Source organism: Spinacia oleracea, chromosome 3 (genome assembly GCF_020520425.1).
Source record: "Spinacia oleracea cultivar Varoflay chromosome 3, BTI_SOV_V1, whole genome shotgun sequence".
Taxonomy (NCBI): domain Eukaryota; kingdom Viridiplantae; phylum Streptophyta; class Magnoliopsida; order Caryophyllales; family Amaranthaceae; genus Spinacia; species Spinacia oleracea.
The window spans coordinates 71189571-71215841 of record NC_079489.1 but is presented as its reverse complement, the minus strand read 5'-3'; the positions used below and the strand labels follow the sequence as shown (position 1 = coordinate 71215841).

General features: G+C 38.2%; 1 long non-coding RNA gene across 1 annotated transcript; it reads left to right on the top strand.

Moving 5' to 3' along the window:
• The first annotated feature begins 2585 nt into the window (after positions 1-2585).
• Positions 2586-12672, top strand: LOC130470390 (uncharacterized). The gene is made up of 6 exons (XR_008930611.1): positions 2586-8958; positions 9038-9196; positions 9280-11646; positions 11732-11878; positions 11954-12057; positions 12132-12672. It is a non-coding gene; the product is annotated as an uncharacterized lncRNA (long non-coding RNA).
• The last annotated feature ends 13599 nt before the right edge of the window (positions 12673-26271 follow it).

Genomic DNA, 26271 nt, shown 5'->3' with positions numbered 1-26271 from the left:
GTTATGCCCTGAGCCAGATGCGGGTCTTATTCGTTGGCCGTCGGGACCCTGTCTGGTACCTGGGAGAGCGGGTACGTATGCAGACGGTCGGGGCTTTTTCGGTGCCTAAGCCCCCGCCTGCGACCATGCTGTCTACTCGTTCGATAGGCGAGTCGTGGAGGGTCTACTCGAGGGATGGTGTGCCGGCGACTGAGTTGGTGATAGCGGGAGCTAGCTATTATTAGTTTATCCAGGATTCCCTTCGTCTCCAGTAGCCTGGCGCTGTGAGTTGCTTTCTCTTTTTGTATTGATTTTAGTGTTTTCATGCTCGTGCCCATGTGTTTATGTTTACTGTGTTTCGTGCAGGAGTATCCTGACCCTTCGTTAGGGGGGTGGGTGCTTCCCGATGCTCGGATCTCGTATACCGGAGAGAGTGGATCCGAGATTGTGGAGACTTTCCCGGAAGACCGGGTCTTCCATGCTCCGCTCCCTGAGGGAGTACAGGCGGTATGCACCTTTTATTTGTGCATTCTTCTTATATCTTTCTTTTTTGTACAGGTGGTATACGTTCTGTTCGATTTATGGATCGATTGCGACAGAACGCGTGATCAGTTTTGCAGCGTGAGGCTTAGGCTTAGGGGTTTAGAGTCAATACTCAGATTATAATTGTGTGTTGTGTGTCTCTTTACACGTCGAACTTAAGGCCCTATTTATAGAAAAGAGTTCGTGGAAAGATAGAATTGCAGAACTCTAATCCACGAGGAATTAGGAAAAAACACGTACCAGGTATTTTCAGCGCCCAGGCCTGGGCGCCGAAGATTTCGGCGCCCAGAGCCAGGCGTTGAAAATAGGGTCTGGGCTGTTTTTCTTAGTCAGATTCGGATTCCTAGAATCCGGAGTATTTGAGATTTAATTAGGTCCTTAAGTGCGTATTAACCTTGTGACGGGATGCGTCTGGGCCCGTTACGAACTCTAGGCCCGTTAGGATTTTAATTAATACGTGACTCTTACTTTTGAATCACATTAGGAATAGGATTCTCTCGCAATTTCTATCTCATTTAGGATTTATGTTGTAGTGCAACACCTAATTCTGACAGGTTTCTATCTTTTATGACTTGCCACTTTTAACAACTACCCATTACGGCAGTTACTATTTTTAGCAGGTTTCCATAAATAGCAGGTTTCTATAAATAGCAGGTTTCGGGTGAAATGAAAAGGGGAATTGAGATTCGTTATTTTATAGGAGATGCGTTGTCAAGTGGAGATTTACGTTTTCATCATCGAACATTTCCATTTCGGGAATGGGGACAAAAGTAGGTGTCTACAGGGTCTGGGCTGTTTTCTTAGTCAGATTCGGATTCCTAGAATCCGGAGTATTTGAGATTTAATTGAGTCCTTTAGTGCGTATTAACCTTGTGACGGGATGCGTCTGGTTCCGTTACGAACTCCAGGCTCGTTAGGATTTTAATTAATACGTGACTCTTACTTTCGAATCTTATTAGGAATAGGATTTTCTCGCAATTTCTATCTCATTTAGGATTTATGTTGGAGTGCAACACCTAATTCTGACATGTTTCTATCTTTTATGACTTGCCACTTTTAACAACTACCCATTACGGCAGTTACTATTTTTAGCAGGTTTCCATAAATAGCAGGTTTCTATAAATAGCAGGTTTCGGGTGAAATGAAAAGGGGAATTGAGATTTGTTATTTTATAGGAGATGCGTTGTCAAGTGGAGATTTACGTTTTCATCATCGAACCTTTCCCTTTCGGGAATGGGGACAAAGGTAGGTGTCTATAGTTAGCCCCCACTTTGACTGAGTCTCGGGATGAGACGATGGTCAAAGTACTGGACGGAGTGCGCCACACAAGCCATGGTGTATGTGACCTGTTTTGGCGAGGGTCTCACGAGCCCCCGAGTGATAACATTTGACTTAAGGGTCATCACTTGAAGTGTCGACATATCCCTCACGTGTCATTGGGATTTGTCAACGGATAGTATAGAAACTTCCTCACTTTGTCATTGGAAGGATCTAAAGAGGCGTAGAAACTCCCTCACTTTGTCATTGGGAGTAGCTACAGATGTTTTCGAAATCAAAGCTATAAATTGTAATTACGGAAGTTACTATTTTTAGAGGGTTTCCATAAATAGCAGGTTTCAGGTGAAATGAAAAGGGGATTTGAGATTCATTATTTTATAGGAGATGCGTTGTCAAGTGGAGATTTACGTTTTCATCATCGAACCTTCCCTTTCGGGAATGGGGACAAAAGTAGGTGTCTACACCTTAGTTTAGTTTATTTAACAATTTTTATTAGTTTTTAGCTCTTATGTTCTTAATTTATTTCATTTTCTTTGTTTCAATAGTTTTTATAGTTTAATTATTTAGTTTTCGTTATGAATATTTCATTTTTATTTCTATTTCCATTTCTTTTTATTTAGTTATTATTATTATTATTGTTATTATTATTATTATTGTTATTGTTATTATTATTATTATTATTATTATTATTATTATTATTTATTTTCGTTTTATTTTTATTTCTCCCCTCATTTTCTTTTTTAATTTATGTAGGTTAGAGTATCAAAGTTCGGGCCGAGTTTCAAGAGCCGAGCAAATTGCAAGGTTTAGGCGGGCATTTGAGCACAATTCACAACTATCTATCCTACACCACACCATCTCTTAATCTTCACCACATTTCAACTAACTTCTCTCCATATCAACCAACACCAGCCCATTCGCCCACCACCACTATCACTGCTCCGCCAACAAGCACCGCCAAACAACGCTACACCCACCTACCGCACAACCCAGCTCTTCCCTGCAACCTCACGGAAAATCGTGCAACACTTTACAAAGATCCAGGAATATCCAAGCACAACAACAAGACCAAAATGCCCAAAACCACAACCAAATACATAGCAAAAACAGAGGATTTGTGTTCGTTCGAACCCGTAATTATGTTCGCCCGAACCCAAAAGTTAGAGAAGTTCCTGCAAAGGTCGGGTCCGACCGAACTTTCCATGAGTTCGCCCAAACCACAATTCGGTCCGACCAAACACCTAATTAGTTCGACCGAACCTGTTGCATCCCTCAAATTGGTACGGAATTAATGAAGGTCACGTGGCCGTGTTGTTTTGGGGTGATCTTGTACCTCGATTTCTTCCATACACCGTGAATTGAACGGATTTGATTTGAGAAGCTAAGGAAGGCCATAATCTAATCATGTTGATAAAGATGATGAGATCAAGGGGGTGAGATTGGTTTGTAGGGGGCGAGAATGAAGATGAACGACCGTGATCGAATTGAATGAGGATGGGCTGATTGTGATTGCCGTTGAGATTGAACAGTGATGATTGGATGATGCTCGACGTTTGATGATGATAACGAGGGAGCAATCCCACGGTGCTGTTTTATTGCAGCAGCGAAGAAGACAAACAAACGAAGGGGAGCACGAAGAAAATGGGCCTGAAGGCCTGATTGGAAGAATGGGTCTGCGTTTTTGGTTTTGGAAAAAGGACAAACTCCTTTAATTTGGGAGGAGAGTTTTAGTTGCTGATGATCATTCTCGTTCCCTTTTCATTTTTTTTCTCTTTTTCATTTTTTTTCCTTTAATATCTTTTCATTTTGTTTTAATTCTTTTCCCTTTTTTTTACTCTATTTTTATTTTTTAGAAGGTAGTATAAATACTTAATCTTTGGTTCATGACAAAAAAAAAAACCATGTACATATTTTTGTCTTAGTCTCTAATTTTTAAGGTTTTCCTTAGTTTTTTTTGGTGAGAGAAAATGAGAGATAATCAATGAAAATTGAGGTTTTTGAATTCAAGAGTGGCAATTTGGTTTGAAGATATCCACCATTAATCAATGAGAAATTTCTATCTCTCTCTTCATTTATTGTTTTGATTATTTATCATTTTAATTAGTTTAATTGTTTTTTTTAGTTTAATGATTCATGTTTAGATTAGTTGTTGTTATTGTTTAGAATCATGTTTTTAGTTGTTAATTTCTATAAATTTCATATTTTTATGTTGATGGAGTAGTTTATTGGTTAGGGTTTGGCCGTTTGGGTGAAAACCTAACAATGATTGATTTGGGTAAATGAGTTTGAATTTGGTGATGTTGCATGATTAAATTGTTGTTTGTTTGAGCATACTCAAACTTTGTTGTATGCAAATTAGCTACTTGTGTATGACTTAGATTTTGGGGCAGTTGACTTTAGGAAAATCGAGGGATCGTGACCTAAGTTGACTATTGTTTGGTTTGTGCTTAACCGTGACCTCAGGGTACTTGTGTGTAGGACGAGAGTTCGCATTCGACTATTCTAAGAGTTGATCCAAGGCGGGACTCATTTGGGGATCTATTTCTAACCAACGCATCATTCATACTTTGCTTATGCATCATCATTCTTAATTGTTGCTCGTATACTTGTTTCATTATTGTTGGTGTTTGATCTCATTACTTGACCATGTTTGTCCTTTGGTAGTTAGTTAGTTTTAGTTGGTTAGTTGACTTTTTACAACCCTATTGCGACCTAGCTTGTTGTTCGATTAGCATAAATTAGCGCACCTTAGTCCTTGTGGATTCCGACCCTTACTTACCTCTTTACTTGTGTTTAGTGGTTAGTTTAGGTAATTTGTTTTATTTAGGAAAGCTAGTAACGACCTAGTTTTTCCCTTGATCAAACCTCTTATGGGTTCCGACGAGCCGTGAGTGTGAGGGGGTCCGCACGACTTTTCCCCTCTGGATGTGGCACACATATTAAGTAAACAGGAACTAACTGTGGGCGTTAGCCTCTTTTTACTAGTCTGTAGGAGTCGCCATTCAGTTTAAGAAAACTGACAAAACCCGGTTATCGTGATATGCATGGAGTGCAAACATATTTTACTCACACTGGCCATAGGTTCTCTTGTGATCTCTGGTGTGGAGATCCCTCAACGTACATCCAGAGAGCAGAGATTGAGAATTCGGGGGACGTTTACTAATATGGGGAGTGCCCAGCATTACCCCACGCGGCGCGGTCCTTACTAGTTCAATTGTGACGATTATGGGACATGCGTGATGCTACATTACTACTCTTGATTGATTTTAATGCACAGATATTACTAAACAGATGTTAAAACGCTGATTTAGATTGATTCAAGGTGTCTAACAATAAACCAATTTGTCCAAGAGTTATCTTATTTAGGCATGAACAATATATCAAATTAAAGTTAACAGATTTATATGGTGACGAAAGCAATAAAAGTATAGATTCAAGTTACAGCAAAGCGTAGGCTTTACTGCGGTTCTCAGGAACACCTACCACTTGACTTTGCTAGCTTTCCGTTTGTCTTTAGAACTTTCCGATGACTGACTAACTGTGGGACGAGATTCTTCCAGAGTTTTGAGTATTTTAGGCTTAGGGATTGTGTTTAGGTTTCAGTATTCAGGCTATCAGGCGATCATGTGGGCAGGGTCTTCTTAACATTGTGTTAAATGCGGCAGACACACGAATACGGGACAGAGAAAAGCTTCGGTCAATACTCAAGCTTAAGGGTTTAGGGTTAGGAATGTGTGTTATTTTCCGGTTTTCAGAGGCCCTATTTATAGTAAAATAGGCCAGAATAAGATAAATCTTCGAAATGGGAATTTTCCAACTGAGATCCGTACAGCGCTAGAAAATTCCAGCGCTTGGATCAAGAACGCTGGTTATTTCTAGCGCTTGAAATTTCTGCGCCATCTGGTGACAACTAGATCAATTCTATCTTTGCGTGATTGTGTAAGGAACAAACTGAAGCGCTAGAATTTAACATCGCTTAGGATTTGTGCGCTGGAAAATAATGACGCTTAGAATGGCAGCGCTAGAATTTTCTAGCGCTGGTGTTTTACTTCACTTTTCCAGTCTTATCGGTTTTTTTACCGAACCTTACTCACGATTTCTATCCTTAGGAATACGAGTTGGGATGCAACTCTTAGCCCTTATCCAACGATAAATCGTAATGCGATTTAAACACTTAGATATTTTATCTTATACGGTTGCTATTCCGTGCCGCGTTCAGGCATAATAGTTACTATACATAGTAGTTTCTAAAAATGGAAATATGGTTTACGGGATATTAGTCAGTCATGGATCGTTCGTGACATATTTAGGAAAGCTTAGTCAAGCGGTGTTTGGTTTCATCATCGAACACACCATGTCGGGCCTAGGGACAAATGTAGGCGTCTACAGTTAGCCCCCACTTTGATTGAGTCTGAGTAAGACAACAATCAAAGTATTGGTAGACGGAATGCGTCTGGGACCTAACCTGGTTAAAACCAAGTCCGAACGAGGGTCTCCCGAGCCCCCGAGTGATAACATTTGATTGAAGGGTCATCACTGGGAATGTCAATAGCTCCCTCACGAGTCATTGGGAATCTACTGACTTGAACTGACTTCTCACAGAGTCATCGAAGACACTAAACTTGACTTTTTTTAGAATAAAATACAAGATACAAAATGGAATATAGACCACAGAATATGAAATACAGAATGACAGAATATGGAAAATACGGAATACAGAATACGGAATAGTGACATTTTTAAGAGAGGAATGAATAAACCTCGAAACGGAATACGAAATACGGAATAGTGACATTTTTATTAACGAGGAATGAATAAACCTCGAAACGGAATACGGAATAGTGACATTTTTAAGCAAGGAATAAACAAACCTCAAAACAGAATACGGAATACGGAATACAAAATAGTGACATTTTTAAGCGAGGAATGAATAAACCTCGAAATGGAATACGAAATACGGAATACGGAATAGTGACATTTTTAAGCGAGGAATGAACAAACCTCGAAACAGAATACGGAATACGTAATAGTGACATTATTAAGCGAGGAATGAATAAACCTCGAAACAGAATACAAAATTGTGACATTTTTAAGCGATGAATGAATAAACCTCGAAACGGAATACGGAATAGTGACATTTTTAATCGAGGAATGAATAAACCTCGAAACGGAATAAGGAATTTTTCAGAATGCCTTATTGTTTAGAATACAGATTTTTTCAGAATGCAGACTTTTTTTTTTTGAAAATAAGTTTCGAAATTCTTTTTTTTAAACAACCGTCACCTTAATGGGTTAAGGTAATCCCGAAACGCAGTGACCTTTCAGTGGGCCGCCAGAATAATGTCTAGAAGTTTTTTGAAATACCGTTACTTTTCCGCGGGAAGCAAAATGGAACAAGGTTAGGCGGTTTATTTGATAATAAATGGGGATAGGTGGCCCAACATTTTGTCGGAATGGAACAATTGTGCGCTGGAAAACTCCAGCGCTTGTATTTGAGCGCTAAAATATTCCAGCGCTTGAATTTGAGTGCTGGAAAATTCCTGCGCACGTCTTCTTTAAATGCAAACAACGCAGTGGCAGTTCACCATTTCTGCTGCTGCTTGTTCGCAATTTTCGCATTCTCTCTCGCTCGTTCTTCATCATTTCTGCTCGATTTTGCATGATTTCTTCACCAAAATTGCTCCCAAGTTGATCTAAATCACATATATGTAAGTAACTTCGTATAATATTCATGCCCAAATTGAATTGGGGTTTTTGATACTTGCCCCAATTTCTTGCAATTGTTTGCTTGTATGTGATGTTTATAACATGTATGAGTGCCTAAGCATGTTATTTTCTACAAGTATGTTTATTTTGACCAATTTTGAATTTGGTCAAAGTTAGCCCCCAAGTGTGCGTATGAGTTGATATTGGAATGCAATGTAGGTGTTTTTGGTGCTTTGTTTGCAGTCTACATGGTCTATGGATGATAGAAAATGCATGATTTTGATGTTTGGAATAGTTTGTGGTCGATTTCGTATGTATGAACCCCATTACTTGTGAACTTAGTAACATGCTCGTACTTAGGGAACGAAATTGTTTGATGCCACTAGCTTGCTGTGTTTGGGATTTTAGAACGTAATTGCTTTGCATTGCTGAATTCGAGGTGTGATGCCTTATGCTTTTCGTATTTTTTACGAAATGTAGTATGTTAGAAGGTAGTTCATCCTCCACTGAGGGGGAGACTTCAGACAATGTCATGCAGCCACGGATGGTTTCTTCTCGTCCGATGAGGCGAGAGGGCACGTATCGACCTGTTCGGGGCTCTCGGAGGGCGAGGAATGTCTCTTCGTTTCCTCCATTGGAGTCTGGAGGGGATCCTGATCCCGAGGACAAGCCTGCTTGGCTAGGCCCGTTGGAGTATGACGGGGTCGACCTTCACCACGACCTGGAGCATCATTTGGTGTCCCGATTTCGTGCCGGAAAGGCCGAGTCAGATATGGCTTGTCGACCTTATGGTGGGTTGATTTTCGTGGAGCGCTTGGAGAAACTGGATGAGCGGACTCGTGCAGTAGTGGAGGCATGCCCCTTGTATCCGACGGTGTGCGTCTTCAGGGAGGTCGTGGGCCCCAATGCATCTAGGCGGTTCGTTCGCCTGCTTCTGGAGTGGTGGTGGGACACCACAACCACTTTTCACTTCCCATGGGGGAGATGACTATTATTCCCGAGGACTACACCGCCCTTACGGGTCTGTCTTTTCCGGGTACCCCGCCTTACATTGTTAGGGATACAGTTATGCCGTCACAGAAGACGGTTAGGGAGTGTATTGGGGAGGAGTTGGCCGTATAGGTGGCCAAGTACAAGGGGATGGAGATGCCTTACTCCTTGCTGGTGGATTTTTTGGCGAAGAGCCGCCCTTCCGGTGCTTCTGCGAGGATGTATGCTCGCATATTCTACTTATTGTTCTTGAGTTCGACGATCTTGTCGAACCGTTATGAGAGGGTGGATCCTTGGCTAATCTCATTGGTGCGGGAGCTGTCTATGTTAGGTTCGTTCTGCTATGGCGAGGCAGCCTATGCGAACCTGATTAGCCATATGAGTGTGGATGTGCGGGTCATGGACGCTCCAGACAGGCCCATGAGGCCTATTTCTCTATGCGCTGTGCCACGACTCATGGAGGTACGTATTGTATATTCTTTACTTAGCAGTGCTAAATGAACTGCATACTTAATTATAGTTTCTTACTGTTTTTCTGTAGCTGTGGGATTTTGAGCGCCTGCCATTCTTTCCCCCTCGGTCCCGTAGAGTGGCCGGAGGTTACCCTACGACTTTCTGGTGGGGCACGGCCGGGAAGCTGATGAGACGCCCACCCATGGAGAGGTTCTGGGATATGATCGTTGCTGGGCGCCCTGACTTGGTAAGTATCATTAGTTTTTCTTACTTACTTTATCTCGTTTTATGCGAGTTACTTGACCTGTTTATTTTTGGTTTTGCAAACAGGTGAGTTGGTCCTGCTGGGCCGGGTTAGAGGAGACTGAGACGTTAGTGGAGACCCGACGTCAAAGGGTTTTTTTTTTCTTACGTTTCGTAGCGTATTCCCCTACGAGGGCGGTTTTAGAACCTTTGTATTTTTGGATTTTAAAGGAGTCGCCACCAAACATTTTTAAGGGTCCCATTTGGAAAGACCAAAAAGTGACTCTATTAGGATAAGGCATTGAATCTTAGAAACGGATGGGTGAGATCCGGGCAAGGGAACGAGATTCTTATTCCGCGAGCTTTAGAAATTATTCAAATGCATGGCACAAAACAATTTCGAATAACCCTATTTATGACACTATGTGGGTTCGGATTTAGTACTTTGAACAAATAGAATTTCTACTTTGTATCGTGACCACTTTTCTTTAAAGTTAATTTAAGGGAACCTAAGATCGGTTTGTCCAAGAAATTATCTTTGTTAAGCGTGGTGTAACCTTGTATTTTATTGTATTTAGCATGTGAGGTGATGAAAGCAATAAACAAGTAAAGCAACATCACAATAGAAAATGAGTGCATAATTAGTAAAGTACATCACCACCTAGAAAGGGACTAGGTGGGAAACCACATTGCCTAGAAGGACTAGGCAAGTAAAGTTGCATAATTAAAAGTGCGGAATTGAAAGGTGCAATATTGAAAAGGTTAATTGAAACTGCGTTATTGAAGTGCATAATTGAAAGGTGCGATATAGAAATGGAACTATAGCACATGAGATCCGAACGCCAAACGACTCCTTAAAAATAAGTGCGTCCGACACGGATTCAAATCTAAAATCTTAACTTTAGGTCAAGTTTCTCAACATAAAGTGTCTTGGATTTTGAACATAGAAATTGAACTTGAAATATGGAACTTAAAATATTAAACTTGAAATATTGAATCTTGAAGTATTGAACTTGAAATATTGAACTTGAAATATTTAACTTAGGAGTCTTGAATCTCAAAGATTGGACCTTTTAATGTTAAAAAGGCTTTATCTTTAATATGCTCCTATTTTGAAATGATCATAGTTTAGGGAAGTGATTACAAACAACCCTAAACATCATTGAATCTTGAAATTTGGAAACTTGAACTTGTATATTGAAAAATGGAGTCTTGAATCTCAAAGATTAGACCTTTAAACATTAGAAAGACCTCATCTTTGATTACTCCATATTTTGAAGATGATTCTAGTTTAAGGAAGTGATTACAAACAACCTTAAAGATCATTGAATCTTGAAATTTTGTATTTGTATCACATAAAGTGTGGATTTTGCAAAAGTATATGATTGTTGTAAGTGACACTTTTAAGAATAAAAGTGCCAACTTTACTAATCATTTTGAAATAGAAATCATAGAAACATTGTAGATTAGGATTGGGATTCGGAAATACCTAGCTAGGTTTAGGCTAGAATTCCTTCTGGAGCTCCCAATTGCTTAGAACTTTGAGATTGTATGAGATTTTTGAAGAGTTTTTGTATTTTGATTTGAGTGGCAATTTTTGTATTACGACGTTCTGTTTTCGATATGCCCTCCCTAAATGATCAGAATTAGGGGTTTAAATAGGAAAATTTGTAGCTAAACGCCAGCTGACACCAGCGTCCAGCGCAGCAGCTGCGCCAGGCGCTGCTGACGTGGCGCAAAAGCTGCCAAACAAGGACGCAGATGCCGTCCTTGTATTTGGCTTGTAATGGGTGTACCTTTGTACGAATTGTGCGAAGTTGGCACGTAGTGATTGCTTGGAGATTAAGGCTTGGTTTGCGTCTAAAAACAAGCCGTTTCGATTTTTGAAGTCGGTTTTACGGGACGAGGCCCGACTTGCTCGGTTTTGTGGGTCGGCGCCCGAATTGGGATTGCTTAGTGTCATTTTGACTGGAAAAGGTCTTGTAAAACCAATGGAGTGGTCCATTGGGCGAGATTGTACTTGGATTTTGAAATTGATTTTTGGAAATTGTATTTCGTACCGAGTTCCGAAATGGGAACAACCTTGGGTATTGGACTTTGGCTCTTGGATTTTGGAATGTATTCTAGCAATTGGTACTTCCGCATGGAGTTGTTCCAACCACGTAACAAGGATAATGGTATCGTCGTCATCCCAATGGGGAGACACGATTTAGGTGTCTACACCAGGGTCCTAGAGGCCCTGCCTGGTTCTTGGGGGAGCGTGTACTCTGGCATACGTCACAACTTACCCGGGTGCCCCAGTCGCCGCCTTCTAGTATGCTGCGCCCTACGGGCATCCTTGTTAGTCGCCGGGCGGTGCTGCGACGGGGTATGTCTGCAGGCGAGTTCGTGATGCTCGACCACAGCTATCCTGACTTTGTGCGACTCCGGATCTTGCTTCCTCCGGTCTTCGAGGTACGTGTAATTTTAGGACTTTATGGACATGCACGTGTGTTCCTTCTTTTGCTGTGTTTTGACTTGTTATTTGTCTGTGTTGCAGCCTAAGCCTACTGATCTCAGCGGTTGGGTGCTGCCTGATTGCACGGTCCGCTATACGACGGCGGGCGGGTCAAAGATCATAGAGGAGGTACCTGTGATTCCTGATGAGGAGGGACCCCATCCGTTGGTCCCTGTGGATGTTCCCGTAGTATGTTATTCGTTTGCTTGGCAATCATACTAATTGTATATTTTTTGGTAGAACGACTAACATTTTTCTGTTCAGGTGCCTGCTAGGATGGTGGACCAAGTGGTGTATTCAACCGGCTAAAGGCCGCGTTGTCCTCAGCTCGGGCGGCTCTCTCTTGTAACAACCCGAACTCGACTCAGGTATGGTTCCTGACAATTTTTCTTTAGTTCGTCAGGTGGTTATGTATGTGCTGACTTATATATGGACTTTGCAGACTGGCGTTTTGCAGGCCCGTATGCCAGAGCCGATGCGGACTCCTCGGAGGGATCGTCATTCTTTAGAGGGTGATCGTGGCATCTATAGATCGCATGCTAGGCCGTGCTTTTCGGACGTTGGTTTGGGTCAGAGGCCCATGCGGCCACCGATTGGGCCTAGGAGGAGCCATGGTGGGCCATTCGGGGTGCCTCAGTCTCAGATGGGTTGGCAGGTTCCTTCGTTTCAGTCATTCCAGACTGGTTGGCAGCCTCAGCCATTTCAGCCAACTTTGCGCGCAGGGTGGGTGCTTGTGCCGCAGACGCAGAGTTGGGACTCTTCTCAGTTCGAGACCCTGTTCGATGGTCTGCATAGTTCGCAGGGTGCTGGCACGAGTTGCGGTGCTCATGGTGACGAGGATGAGCCTTAGTAGGCTGTATACATGCATTTCTGATTCGGACATGTATCATTTTTCGTATCGTGTTATAGACGTTTATACATACTGCTGCTTTTTGTACTTAGCGCCTTTTGTTTGCGCTGTGCGTGCACTGATTTTTGCGAAAATGGGCCATTTTTAGTATTTTTCTTTAGTCGGAGGTATTACCTCTTTGAGGTATGCCGACTCAATCAAACAGAAAATAAAATGGAAAACCATAACAGGAAATGATGCACTTTAAGTTTTAGGGTCAACAATGCTTGTCAGAATTTGAGTCAAAGTAAACTTTTATTCGGAAATCGAGTTCGGGTACCGAGTTTTGAAAAAATAGTACAATCCTGGCTGTCCTAGAATAGATGGCTTTATAACAGAGTTTATGCGAGATAAGAATTTTAAGTAAGCTTGAAATCAAAATCTGCGTGGCTGATGGAGTTTATGCGGAACTGATTTGCCAGTGCTGGAAAATTCCAGCGCTTGACTTGACAGCGCTGAAATATTCGAGCGCTTGAATTTCAGCGCTGGAATTTTCCAGCGCTGGCTTCTTTTTTCTGCGAAATTACAGGTTCGTATATCCGCTTTAGTTAAACTCGAATGCTTGCTTGGCATGGCCATCAATAGGGACTGCGACGTCCATAATTTTTTCACCCTTGCATGCATTATCTAATTGCTTGAGTACTCTGAATCCTATTGTCTCCCCTTTTCCTTTTTGTGTTTCTGCCATGTCGACTCCCGTTCCCCCTGTGTCTTTGAAACTAGTTTTTAGCAAATGGCTTTGTTCGCTTACCCCAACTGATAAGTAGTTACTAAAAGAATATGTTTTAGATGCCTTGTTAGGATTACAACAAAAAAAAAATGATTTTAGTTTTATCTATGCTGCCCTGGTTTTTGGGAATCTGATCACCATGTATTTACTTTTCGTAATAATGAGATTGTTCCCCTACCTGAGGAATTTGCTGCTATCTTAGGTCATCTTGTTACTGCGCTTTCTATGACCCCTAGTACTGCTGATGAAGGAAAACAGATGATGGGGAGGTTCCTGGGTTTGTCTGAAAGTAAGGTCAATGAGATGCTGGTCGGAGATGCCGTTGACCTTTCTGTGCTCATTAGTTACTTTAGGGTCTCTACCGTCAATATAACTGAACAGAAATGTAGTATTAGGGCCTTGTGTTTTTGCCTGCTAAACTGCTACTTATTCCATAATAATGACAGTATGCTTTGAGACCTGAGACTGATTGCAATTGTCAGTTTGATGGAGAGTCGGTATTCCATGATTCCCATGGTGGTTGCCGAGACTATTTTTTGGGCTGACGCTTTGAAAAAAGATGTGAAGTGCGGAGCTGTCGGGGGTAGCCCTTTGTTATTGCAGGTAATCAGTTATAAAACTCGTTTATTTTTGCGGTTTTTTTTTAAAAATTTATTTTTGAATCTGGACTGGAATCGTGTAATTTTTCTTGTGACAGATAGCAGCGCTGGAAAATTCCAGCGCTTTAATGTTCAGCGCTGGAATATTCCAGCGCTCGAATTTTCTGCGCTGAAATTTTCTGGCACTACGATTGTTTTACTCTTTTTTTTTGCTCGATTCGTTTTTATTTTGATGCGAACTTTCGCGACTGAATACTGTTTCTTTTTATTATTGTTTTTGAAGGAAATATGTTATTCACCCAAGGTGTATTAGTCCAATACCAAGGTTCAGATTAATTACGAACAATTAATTCAGTGAGATCAATTGACCGAAACAGCTAGCTAGAGCAATGCTTCCGATCAGTGAGTTCTAATCTATATTAGGCTCACAACTTACTCTTGACTGAACCTATAAGGTCACACCATTGGCATGTAACAGATCACCGGATTAAATGAATCGGAAATTCATTTAATAGCTTTTCGGGAAATTAGTTCGGAAAACATAATTATACAATTAAACATTGGATAGTGAAATAGTATATCGTATTGCCTATATTCGTAAGCTAGGCGAGACAAATAATCGTATCGTACAACATTGGATCGTTAAGTACAAAACGATAAATAAATTGTCCAAGTATAATTTAATCGCAATATCAAAGCAACCCACGAGCCGGAGCGCACAAGCGCAAGGCCCATGGGCGCAGCGTGCATGGCAATGCAGCGCTGGCCCATAGGCCTCGCTGCTACGTGGCGCACGCGGACAAAAGCACAAGGCAAGCCACATCAGCTAGCGGCCCCCGGCCCAGCTTGCTGTGTGCGTGTGTAATGCCGTGGGCTTGCTGGCCGGCCAATGGCCTTAGGCCTTGGTCGGTTGGTTGCTTATTGTCTAGGTTATTTTAATAACCTAAGAACATGTATTTCACACACACAATTTAAGTCTACACATCAAACCCTAAGGAGGAGAGAGAAACCCCAATTCTCTCTTTGCCTCCATGGATGTGTTCTTTCCAAAAAGCTAAAAACTCTTGAGTGACGTCTAAGCTACGAATCTCAAGACGGATCTGAACGTGTTAGTGAACCAAGTAGAGGAGAGACAATTGGAGGTCTTTGTTCTGGTTCGTGAATCGTTGAACTAAGGAACACACGTTTCGAATGTAAGTTTGCTTAATCAGTACTTTATGCTTCCTGGCTTAGGGGATTGTTCCGCTATGTTAATATGTATTTAAATGTATTCCCCTACAGTGGTATCGTGAGCCTTATGTATTTAAGTACTTTTTAGCATGATTAATATGTTTTTGTTGCTGTGGAAATTTTCTGAATTTTTACATGAATTTACGAAATATTTCTGGATTATTGGATAAATCGTAGAATATGTTCTGAATTCAAAAAATTTCGGAATTTCGATTTTTCTGACCCTAATCTAATTGAAAACGATTTATAAGATCAACTCATGTGAACAGAATCGCAAAAACAAGCCTCGAAGTTTGAGTTTTTGGGCGTTTTTGTTAATTAATGAATTAAATTAACTATTTTGGAAAGTTTTTCAATTAATTGCACCACCTAAACTAATCGGAATTAATTTAAATTTTTCCCTACTATTCTTGGGTATATTTTAAATTTATGGTAAAATTTACGGCCATAAATGTTAAGTATAAACCCTACTTTTATTTTTTCCTAAATTTGTGATTTTTAGATCGTAAATTGATTTTTAAAATAATTTAGATCTGGAAATTTGGTTAATTGGGAAAGGGAATATAATTTCATGATAAGTGGCAGTTTTTTAATAAAAATTATTGGATTAAAAATTTGATAAGATTCGTTAATTTTAATCGTCACTTAAACCAAATTGATAAAAATCTGAAATTTAAATGTTTAGAACGATTTGAAATTTTGTATTGAATTATCAAATATGTTCAAATTTTTGTTGACATTGTTCGTTCGTTAAATTTGAATGTTGTTAGCCAAGATTTAATAAATTTTGCAAAATTGGATTGTTGGAAAATTAATTAAATCACCCACTTTGTTATTTTTCAAAAATAAAAACGATTAATTTTGTTAATTTCAAGAAAAATAACTCATGCAAAAAAAGTTTCGTGAAATTAATTTTTTTAATCAATTGGCTCGTAGGGCACAAGCCAAAGGCGCGGAACGAGGGGTGTGCGGTGCGTATGGCTGGGCGTAGCTCATGCGCGCTGCCCCGTGACTTGGCGCAGCAACGCGAGGCAGCCAACAAGCAAGCTGGGCGTGCCAGCGCGCGCTGGCCGAAGCACCGAGCAAGGCAGCAGTTGTGCCTTGGCTCAGCGACGAAGTAGCGAGTCAGCAAGGTACAACGCTGGCCTTGGCTTGCGAGCATCGACAAGCAAAGCAGCCCGCAGCAGGCCTTGGCTTGCGGTGGGCTTTGCGAGGCAGGGGCATTGCTCCTCGAGGCCTCGTACGACCACAATGCACTACCAATGTTGGGCTGGGCGCAAGCCTAGCCCATGGTGCACGAAATTGGCTATTTTGTTCGTTTGGGCTTTAAATTTTATTTTTGCATGAAATGGCAAACGGTGGATATTTTTATTTAATTATTTTATTTAACTTGGGCCGAGCCGTGAGTTTAATTAAATATTTAAAATTAAATTATCCAAATTAAAATATTTGTTTGAGTGGGAGCCGCTTAATGAAATTAAAATGAAATAATTATTTTAATTATTTTCGTAGGGCACCATTATTTTAATTAAATTAAATTTTGATTAGAATAATTCTAAGGATTAATAATTCGGAATTGATTAATCTTTTAGGACGCGTTTTATATGAACATGATTTTTAAATAAATCATGTAAATACTTTCATATTTATTTGGGCCATTCGTTTTAGGATACGAATGGATGAATGCATAGAATGTATATTTTATGTATTGCAGGTACTCAAAGTGACTAGTATGGCCAATCTAGGATAGTTAAATACGGTATGCGTAGCGTTTTATCTTTGAATGTAAAGTTTTAAATATGGTCTGCGTACCATTGAAATTTTGATGTAATTTTTAATTATTTCAAGTATTTCTAGTTTAGAACTTAAAGTTAGCTTATTGAATGAAGTTCAAGACGATGCCAAGCTAACAAGGTGAAGGAAGATTGGATGCTTCAGACCACCCTTCCTTAACAACTTTCAGAAAATCCTGATGTTCTGCCATATAGTTAAAAAAATTTAAAAGGTCTACCTCCTCTCTACATATTGAGATTATACTTCAAAAGGAGTGGGGAATGATCAGAGATCCCTAGATTCATAACCTCCACCACTGCATCAGAAAATATTGTGTGCACAATGTTTCCTAAAGCTCTATCAATCCTAGACCACACTCTATGATCTCCATGCCCTTTATTATTCCAAGTAAACAAACTCCCACAACATCTGATCTCACCCAAGTCAGAATTAGCCAGGCAATTTCCAAAATCCCTAGTTTCTGCCTGGGTGATAGGGTTTCCACTGATTCTGTCACCAGAGTACAACACAGAATTAAAATCACCCATGACTAGCCAAGGCCAGTTGTGGTAGAATGAATTCTCAGCAAATCTAACCACAATGGCCTCCTAGTTTCAATAGAATGCAAACCATATACTGCTGTAAACTCAGTGGAAACCCCCCCCCCCCACCCATTTTTAATAGTAATGAGCCCATGAATCAACTGATCAGTTTTTTGAGTAATCTGGCAAGTCATCACATTATGCTTCCACCCAAACCACAACCTAACCCTAGGAGAGTAGACATAATTGTCTTCCCACTTCCAATCTGAACCCAACTTATGCTGAATCTTGTTACTATTATGCTGCTTAACCTTGGTTTCCACTAACACCATCAAACTAACATTATTCCTACTAATGAACTTTTTTATTTCTACTATCTTGGTGGGGTCATTCATGCCCCTCACATTGCAAGTGCAAATATTCATCTTTGCAGTAAAGGAGGATCCCCTTCATCCCCACCACCATCTCCTACGTTCTCATGTAACACAGTCTGCACCTGAGCCAACCCCCTTTTTGGAGTTGCAACTGTATGATCCCTAGATCTCCTGTAACACAGTATTACCATTTCATTTATGTTCAATATTTTGCTTCAACTAGAAGATCTTACCAAAGCTTCTAAAGTTCTCTAAGCATCAATCTATTCGAATGTCTAGGGACTAGACTCATCCGAGAATTAAATGGACAAAGATATTAGGTTGTAAATCATTGGTAAAGCTGAGCGTTTAAACTCAATGCTTTATGATCTCAAAACTACATTGTATTTTGAATTCACAAGCACCAATCAGTTTGCCACTTCGACTTTGATACTCGAAAACAACCATAAAAGTCGCTAAAAGAAACGTACATTTTAACTTGCTCACTTTCTCTCATTTCCGTGAATCGTTCTTGGATTCACTACCAATCGAGAAAATTTACTGTTACCTTTCTAAAAGGATTTACTGCAGTGCAATGTATTTAATTATAAACAATAATTAAAACATACATTGAAGCATGCAAAGTCTAAACATTTAGCATGAGTAATAACTTGAAAATTTAAAGCAACCATGCAATTTAAACAAGTCATTGGCATTTTATTCCAAATATTTAGTTCAGGCAGGCGTGAATAAAATGAATCCAGACCCCAAAATCATTGAAAAATTAAGCACGATTTGACTTAATTCTAAAATATTTTAGGTAAGCAAATCCGTTGCTAATAGTCTGAAAACTACTCTTGGTTGATAGGTACGTCTAAGAACTTATTAGGTAAACCTATCCCATTTGCCACGACATAAAAAGACTCATTACTTATATCGTTGAGTTCAACCAAAATCAACTTGTACTCACAACCAATTGTGTACTACGATCAGAAGTGACACCTCGCTATGGCGGAAAACTATCACTAATTGATCGACAAATGTACTCACAACATTGTGTACCTTACCCCTTTAGAATCAATAAGTAACACCTCACTATGGCGGAAAACTATTACTAGATTGATGTAAAGGTTATCTAAGTAAGTGTTATTTTGGAAAGGCACCTTTTAACTCAATTTTAAAGTTTGGAACTTAGGGCTCTTACTATATTGGGTAGATTTTAAGTGAACTAAAATCCTTAATCATGCAACATAATTAAGCCACAATCTTATGCATAATATCAAGACATATTTAAAGCAATAAATATCTTAAAGCATGCATAAGATTTAAATGTCATCTAGTATGGCCCGACTTCATCTTGACGCTTCAACTTCAAACTCCGTCTTGAAAATGGATTGGAAACTCCGTCTTGAATTTCACCATGGGAGGCGCCATTTTCTTCAAATAGGATATGCTATAATTAAAGTAATTACAACTATTTGATGGTACGCAGATCATATTTAAATAAAAAACTTTGGTGCATAAAACCAATTTTACATTCAAATTAATGGTACACAGACTATATTTACTATCCTATTTGGGTCATACTAGTCACTCTGCATAACCTGCAAAACAGTACATTTACAATATACCATTCATCCATTCATTTATCAATGAATGGCCCACATAGCAAGTTAGTAGAAAATCATGCATCACATAAACATTTGCAGCAACTAATCAAAGGTTCCAACAATCTACAAATTATACAACCTTATTAGTTCTAGTCGAGTTGTTTTAACCTTAAAGGAATAAAGACCTAATCAAGAGTTTAATGACTAAAATCTCCCACTAAAACCAAGAATTTACATGCTTTACAAATTTTAAACATAAAATTGTATTTCCTAGTCCAACCGGAAACTTACAAATTTAATTAAAATTTAAAGCTCACATAAAATAATTTTAAATACCTTTTATTATTTTCAGTTGATTAAAATTAATTAATTACAATTTTACCAAGGTTTCTATTTTATTAAAATAATTAGTATAAAATAAATTATAATAATTAAATTAATCAAAATTAAATTCCGAGGAAAAACTAACTTTCGAAATTAAATTTAATTAAAATCGTTTTTCAACCGAAAATTAAAACAAAACGAAACAAGTTAATCGGCCAAGGCAAGGCCCATGGGCGCAAGGCCCATGCCTTGCCAAGGCTTGCAGCGTCGCAAGAGTTGACTTCACGCATGGTCGAGGCCATCGCACAGCCAGGCCCTCGCCAGCGCCCATTGGCTCGACGCCATCGATGGTTGCCGCTGCTTGCATGCTTGGTTTGCGCGCATGGCACGAGGGCATCCATCGATGCCTCGTCGCCATCGCTTGCTGGGCACAACACGGGCTGGAAGACGCGTATGGCTCGAAAGCCATCACACGCTGCCTCGACGCCAGCACTGCTGGGTATGTGCAGCGTTACCCTTTCGCCTTGCTCGATCACTCGCACATGCAGACACCGCACATGCCCATGCCCGCGCGCGCATGCTTGTGCTTGCTCACTGCCTTGTACAGCATGGGCGACGAGCTCCCTTGCTCGTCGTCGCATGCCCGCACAATGCAACACTCCTTAAGGATAACACTTAGCTTCCATTGCTTCGTGCGTGCAAGATCGTGAACGATTCATAAAAATCCAAACTTTTATATTTAAATTTAACGACAAATTAATAATCCATATTAATTTCACTAAATTTAAGCGAAAAATCAAAAATTAATTATTTAAATTAATTTCCGATAACACGATTTCTTAGGGATTAAAATGTAGGTCATAAAATTATAAAAAAAAAAATTCAACTTTAACAAATTTTATGGTGGGTTTTAATCATAGGATCCTAACTAAATTATCAATTAATTATGAAAAACAAAACAAATTCTAAATTATTTGAAATTCAACAAATTAATTATATATAATTACAAATTAGGTTATATAACTAACCAAATTAGACCGTAAAATTGTTAAACATATACAGTAGGGCAATCATTGATTCAAGATTTACATACAAGATTCGCAAATATTTAATTTAACATCATAAAAATTACAAATTTTGCATTCGAAAAACTAAAACCTCCGAAAAGTCATAGTTAAGCTTCGAATTTGGGAATTTTGGGTTCGGCATCAAATCTTTGATTTTTATCAAAAATTTAAAACGTAGTTTACATGCAAAATTCACTATAAAAACATAAGATTTCGACCATTATTGACAAAACTGCCGAAAATTCTGCGAACATATAATCAAATAATCGCACGAATTTGCAATTATTTACAATTACGAAATTAATCACCCCTTTAATTCATTGCAAATTTATAAAATTTAATCCATGTTAACTATAATTGATTATGGAATTAATTATAGGCTCATGATACCACTGTGGGGTTATGAATAATACAAACAATATAATTCATGCGGAAAAACCATAAAGCCAGGAATCCAAATTAATTGTCACATAGTCAATTAGCATAATTTAGGTTACATACAATGTGATGCGTGCCTTCCCTAGCTGCTCCCAAATCGAAAAAGGACAAGTCTTTTGAGCTCCAAATGTCGCCCCTCCGTAGAAAGTCCATAGCACGTTCGGATCCGCCTTAGGTTCAACCAACTAGGATATTACTTAAGGTTTTATGCACTCGGGTTAGGCTAAAAACTATGATCTCTCTTGAACACAATATATGTAAAGAATATGTTTTGATGTATCTAAATTTTTAGGGCTAGCCTTATATTTATATATAGGGTAGGAAATAAGGAATTTGAGTCTTACTAGGAAAAGAATTACCAATCCCATTAGGATTGAAATTCTTAACCAATTAGAATTGTAGCAATAATTAAACACTTAATTAATTCAATTCTAAAAGGACTAGGTAAACTAATACTTAATGCCAAAGTTACTTGGCAACTAAGTAATCAGACTTTGCTTGGAGCCCAAGACAAAGCAACCATCCCAGCCACAATGGGCCACGCTGGCGCGCATGCCTGCCTAGGCCCAAACCAACTAGCTCAAGTCCCAAGGCGCTGCAGTTTGGCCTTGGCGTGCTGCTGCTGCCTTGGCCTGCTGCTCGCGCCTTGCTGTGCTCGCGGCCCACAGCGCTCCAGGCCCATGGCTGGGCGCTGGGCTTCGCGCGCAATGCTTTGCGCTCGGCCTCGTGCTTGTCGAGCGATGGGCCGGCTCGCTTGCTGGCTTGTCGTTCGCCGAGCTTCCGATTCGTTTTCCGATTCCGGAATTTATTTCCGTTTCGAACAAATATTTACGTTTCCGTTAATATTTCCGATTCCGGAAATAATTTCCTATTCCAACAATATTTTCGATTCCGGTAATATTTCCGTTTCCGGCAATATTTTTGATTCCGGCAATATTTCTATTTCCGATAATATTTTCCGATACGATCCATGTTTCCGTTTCCGGCAACATCTACGACTTGGATAATATTTAGATTTCTGTCATAAACCATATTTCCGTTTCCGGCAATATCATCATTTCTGGAATATTCTTTACTTTGACTTTTGACGATTTCAACTCCCACTGAAACCGAGATCCGTCGTTTCCGAATGATCATAAATAGAGTACTTAATGAATAATATATTCACTTAAATACTTGATCCGTTCACGTACTATTTGTGTGACCCTACGGGTTCGGTCAAGTGTAAGTTGTGGATTAATATTATTAATTCCCCTTGAACTGAAGAGGCCTCTAGCTAGGCATTCAGTTCACTTGATCTCACTGAATTATTAACTTGTTAATTAATACTGAACCGCATTTATTAGACTTAGCATTAAATGCATTAAACGCAAACTTGGACCAAGGGCATTATTTCCTTCACTTTCTCCCTCTTCGAACGATCGAACTCACCGACGATCCCCATCGTCCAAGTATCTGAATAAGTATGTTAGAGTTTTTAATTTGCATTATGATTTTGTAATTTAGGTTTTTGATTTATGATTTTGATTATGATTGTGTAATTGTGCTGAATTTAGGTTTTTTATTTTAGATTTTTTATTTGCCTCTGATTCGTTGCGGTGGTTGTGGTTTTTAATTTGAATTTGTTGATGAGTTGAATTCAGTCTCGCCACCCATCACCGGTGCATTCGCTTCCACCGTGCTACCAAATAGACTGGGATGCTGCCACCAGCGAGCATAGGATGGCGAATTAGGCGGCGGCGAGGAAGTCAGAGTGAGGAATGGAGTCACTAACCTCGATGTAGATGTATTTCAATGGATTACAAGAAATTTCAAGAAATTTGAAGTACTCCTGTAGTGTTTTTGTATAGATTTTTGTTTTAGTTATAATTTTTTTATATTTAGTTATGAAATAATTAAAGTGCTTTAGTTACCTTTTTGCATTTTATTTTTGGTTATAAGCATTAAATTATCAATGTGTTTTGATGTCAGTTTTCTGAATCTGTCAGATTTGATTTCATAGATGAAGTTATACACTTATATTAACTAAATCATAACTAATACTCAAAAAATCTTAACTAAAACTTCAAAAACATTAACTAAAAAAATCAAAAGAAATTAACTAAAATGCAAAATAACAAAACTAAAACCGCTGAAATCTTAACTAAAGCTCAAAAGAAATTAACTAATACTGAATTTTTTCAACTAAAAATATGTAACTAGGACTCAATTTATTTTTGAAATCCTAACTAAAACTTCCAAAACCATAACTAAAACTCGATAAATATTAACGAAAACTCAGAAAATCTTAATTGGTTTCATTGCTTTAACTAAATCGTTCCATTTCTTAATCAATTGCTTATATTGTTTTAACTAAATCGTTTCATTACTTAACTAATTGAATTTCAAACTTAACTAATTGGTTCAATTGCTTAACTAATTGAATTTCAGGCTTAACTAACTGGTTTCATTGCTTTAACTAAATGGTTCAATTGCTTAATTAATTGGCTTCATTGCTTAACTAATTGGTTTCATTTCTTAACTAATTGAATTTCAAACTTAACTAATTGAATTTCAAACTTAACTAATTGGTTTGATTGCTTAACTAATTGAATTTCAGGCTTAACTAATTGGTTTCATTGCTTTAACTAAATCGTTCAATTGCTTAACTAATAGGTTACATTACATAACTAATTGAGTTTCATGTTTAACTAATTAGTTCCGTGCTTAACTAATTGGATTCATTGCTTCACTAATTAGTTCATTTGCTTAACTAATTGGTTCCATTGTTTAACTAATTGGTTTCATTGATTAACTAATTCAATTTCAAACTTAACTAATTGGTTCAATTGCTTAACTAATTTAATTTCAGGCTTAACTAATTGGTTTCATTGCTTTAATTAAATCGTTTCATTGCTTAACTCATTGGTTTCATTGCTTAACTAAAAGGTTACATTACTTGACTAATTGAATTTCAGGTTTAACTAATTAGTTCCAATGCTTAACTAATTGGTTTCATTGCTTTACTAATTAGTTCCTTTGCTTAACTAAGAAGTTCCATTGCTTAACTAATTGAATTTCAAGCTAAACTAATTGGTTCCATTGTTTAACTAATTGGTTTCATTCCTTAACTATTGAATTTGCGTCTTAACAAAATACTTTCTTTATATCTGTAAACTTATTAGTTTTATCAACTTAACTAATTGGTCTTAGTGCTTAAATAATTGACTTCAATGCCTAACTAATTTGTTTCATTGCTTAAATAATTGAATTTCATAGTAAACTAAATGAATTTCACGAAATCATAACTAAAACACAAAAAATCTTAACTAAAATCCAAAAATTTAATCTTAACTAAAAAGAATATATTCATAACTAAATATAACAAATTGTTAGGAATGACAAATATAAAACAAATATTTCATGCGGAAAATCCATAAAGTCAGAAATCCAAATTAATTGCCACATAGTCAATTAGCATAATTTACACGGTTGCTAAACGCAGCCTGCATTTACGTGACGCAACCCTTTTTACTTTCATTTTTTTCATTCTAAAAAGACTTTAACCCTCACTTTTACTATTTTCTCTCAACCTTTATTGATGTTATTTTGGTTCAAACACATTTGATTTTTTTATTAGTGTCACGTGTACCTAATCAAATTAGAATATATATTTTGATTGCGATTTGACCGGAAAGACCTTGGAATTGAGGTAATTTTTGTTTTTCCCCTATTTTTTTGAGCCTTTTCACGCAATTGGTATGAAATAAATACTTATATTTTGTACAGATTGAACATAATATAATTAATTGTTTCTTACAGATTGAACAAAATATAATTAACTATTTCATACAGATTGAACAAAATATAATTAACTATTTCATACAGATTGAACATAATAAAACTAAATATTCCGTACAAATTGAACAAAATGATGATACTAGTTCTTTCAATTGTCTATAATGAAAGAGTAGTCGGTTGGTCATGTTGTGGTTGTTTGTTATACATTAGTAGTGATGATAGAACTTATTTATGTTATGTTCAATTTTGAACGGAATTATGTTTTGATCAACTTATACGTAATACTTAGTTCTTTTATGTTCAATATGCACGAAATGGTTAATTATATTTTGTTCAATCTGTACGAAATGGTTAGCTATATTTTGTTTAATCTGTACAAAATAGAAATGTTAATTTCATACAAATTGTATGAAAAGACTCGAAAAAATAGGAAAAAAAATACAAAAATCACCTCAATTCCAAGTCAAAAAATATCGTCCATTGCAATCTAAACATTTATTCTAATTTGATGACACATTAAACTAAATAAAAAAAATCAAAATTATTTGAACAAAATAATATCAAAAAAGGTTGAGAGAAAATAATAAAAGTGAGGGTAGATTTTTTTTTAGAATGAAAAAAATGAAAGTAAAAAGGGTTGCGCCGAGTAAAATCAGGCTGCGTATAGTACTCCCCATAATTTAGGATACATACATGTGACGCGTGCCTTCCCTAGCTTCTCCCGAACCGAACAAGAACAAGTTTAGGACTCCAAATTTCGCCCCTCCGTAGATAGTCCACAACACGTTCGGATCCGCCTTAGATTCAATTAACTAGAATATTATCTAAGGTATTATGTTTTATTCAAAAGCTTAGTTATTAGTTTTAGGCAAATTATTAAATTCGTACTTGAACTTAAACTATATGAATACTTATTGATTGTGTGTATAAATTGTGATTATGATCCACGTATTTATAGGGAGGAAATATCGGACTTAGATTTCCACTAGGATTCAAATAACTAATTCTATCATAATTCTAGTTAAATTAATCCATTAGAATTTAATGTTTAATTAAACACAAAACATTTAATTCTTGTGGAATTAGGAAAACGATTAATCAAGCAATCCTAAACGACCAAGGATTCGATCGTACGTAGCATTGCTCACACACACGCAGCCCACTAGGCGTGGTGCGCGCCTCAGTCCAAGGCAGGCGCTGGCAGCATGCGGCCCATCCGTGGGCGCTGTTGTTGGGCCTTGCCTGGC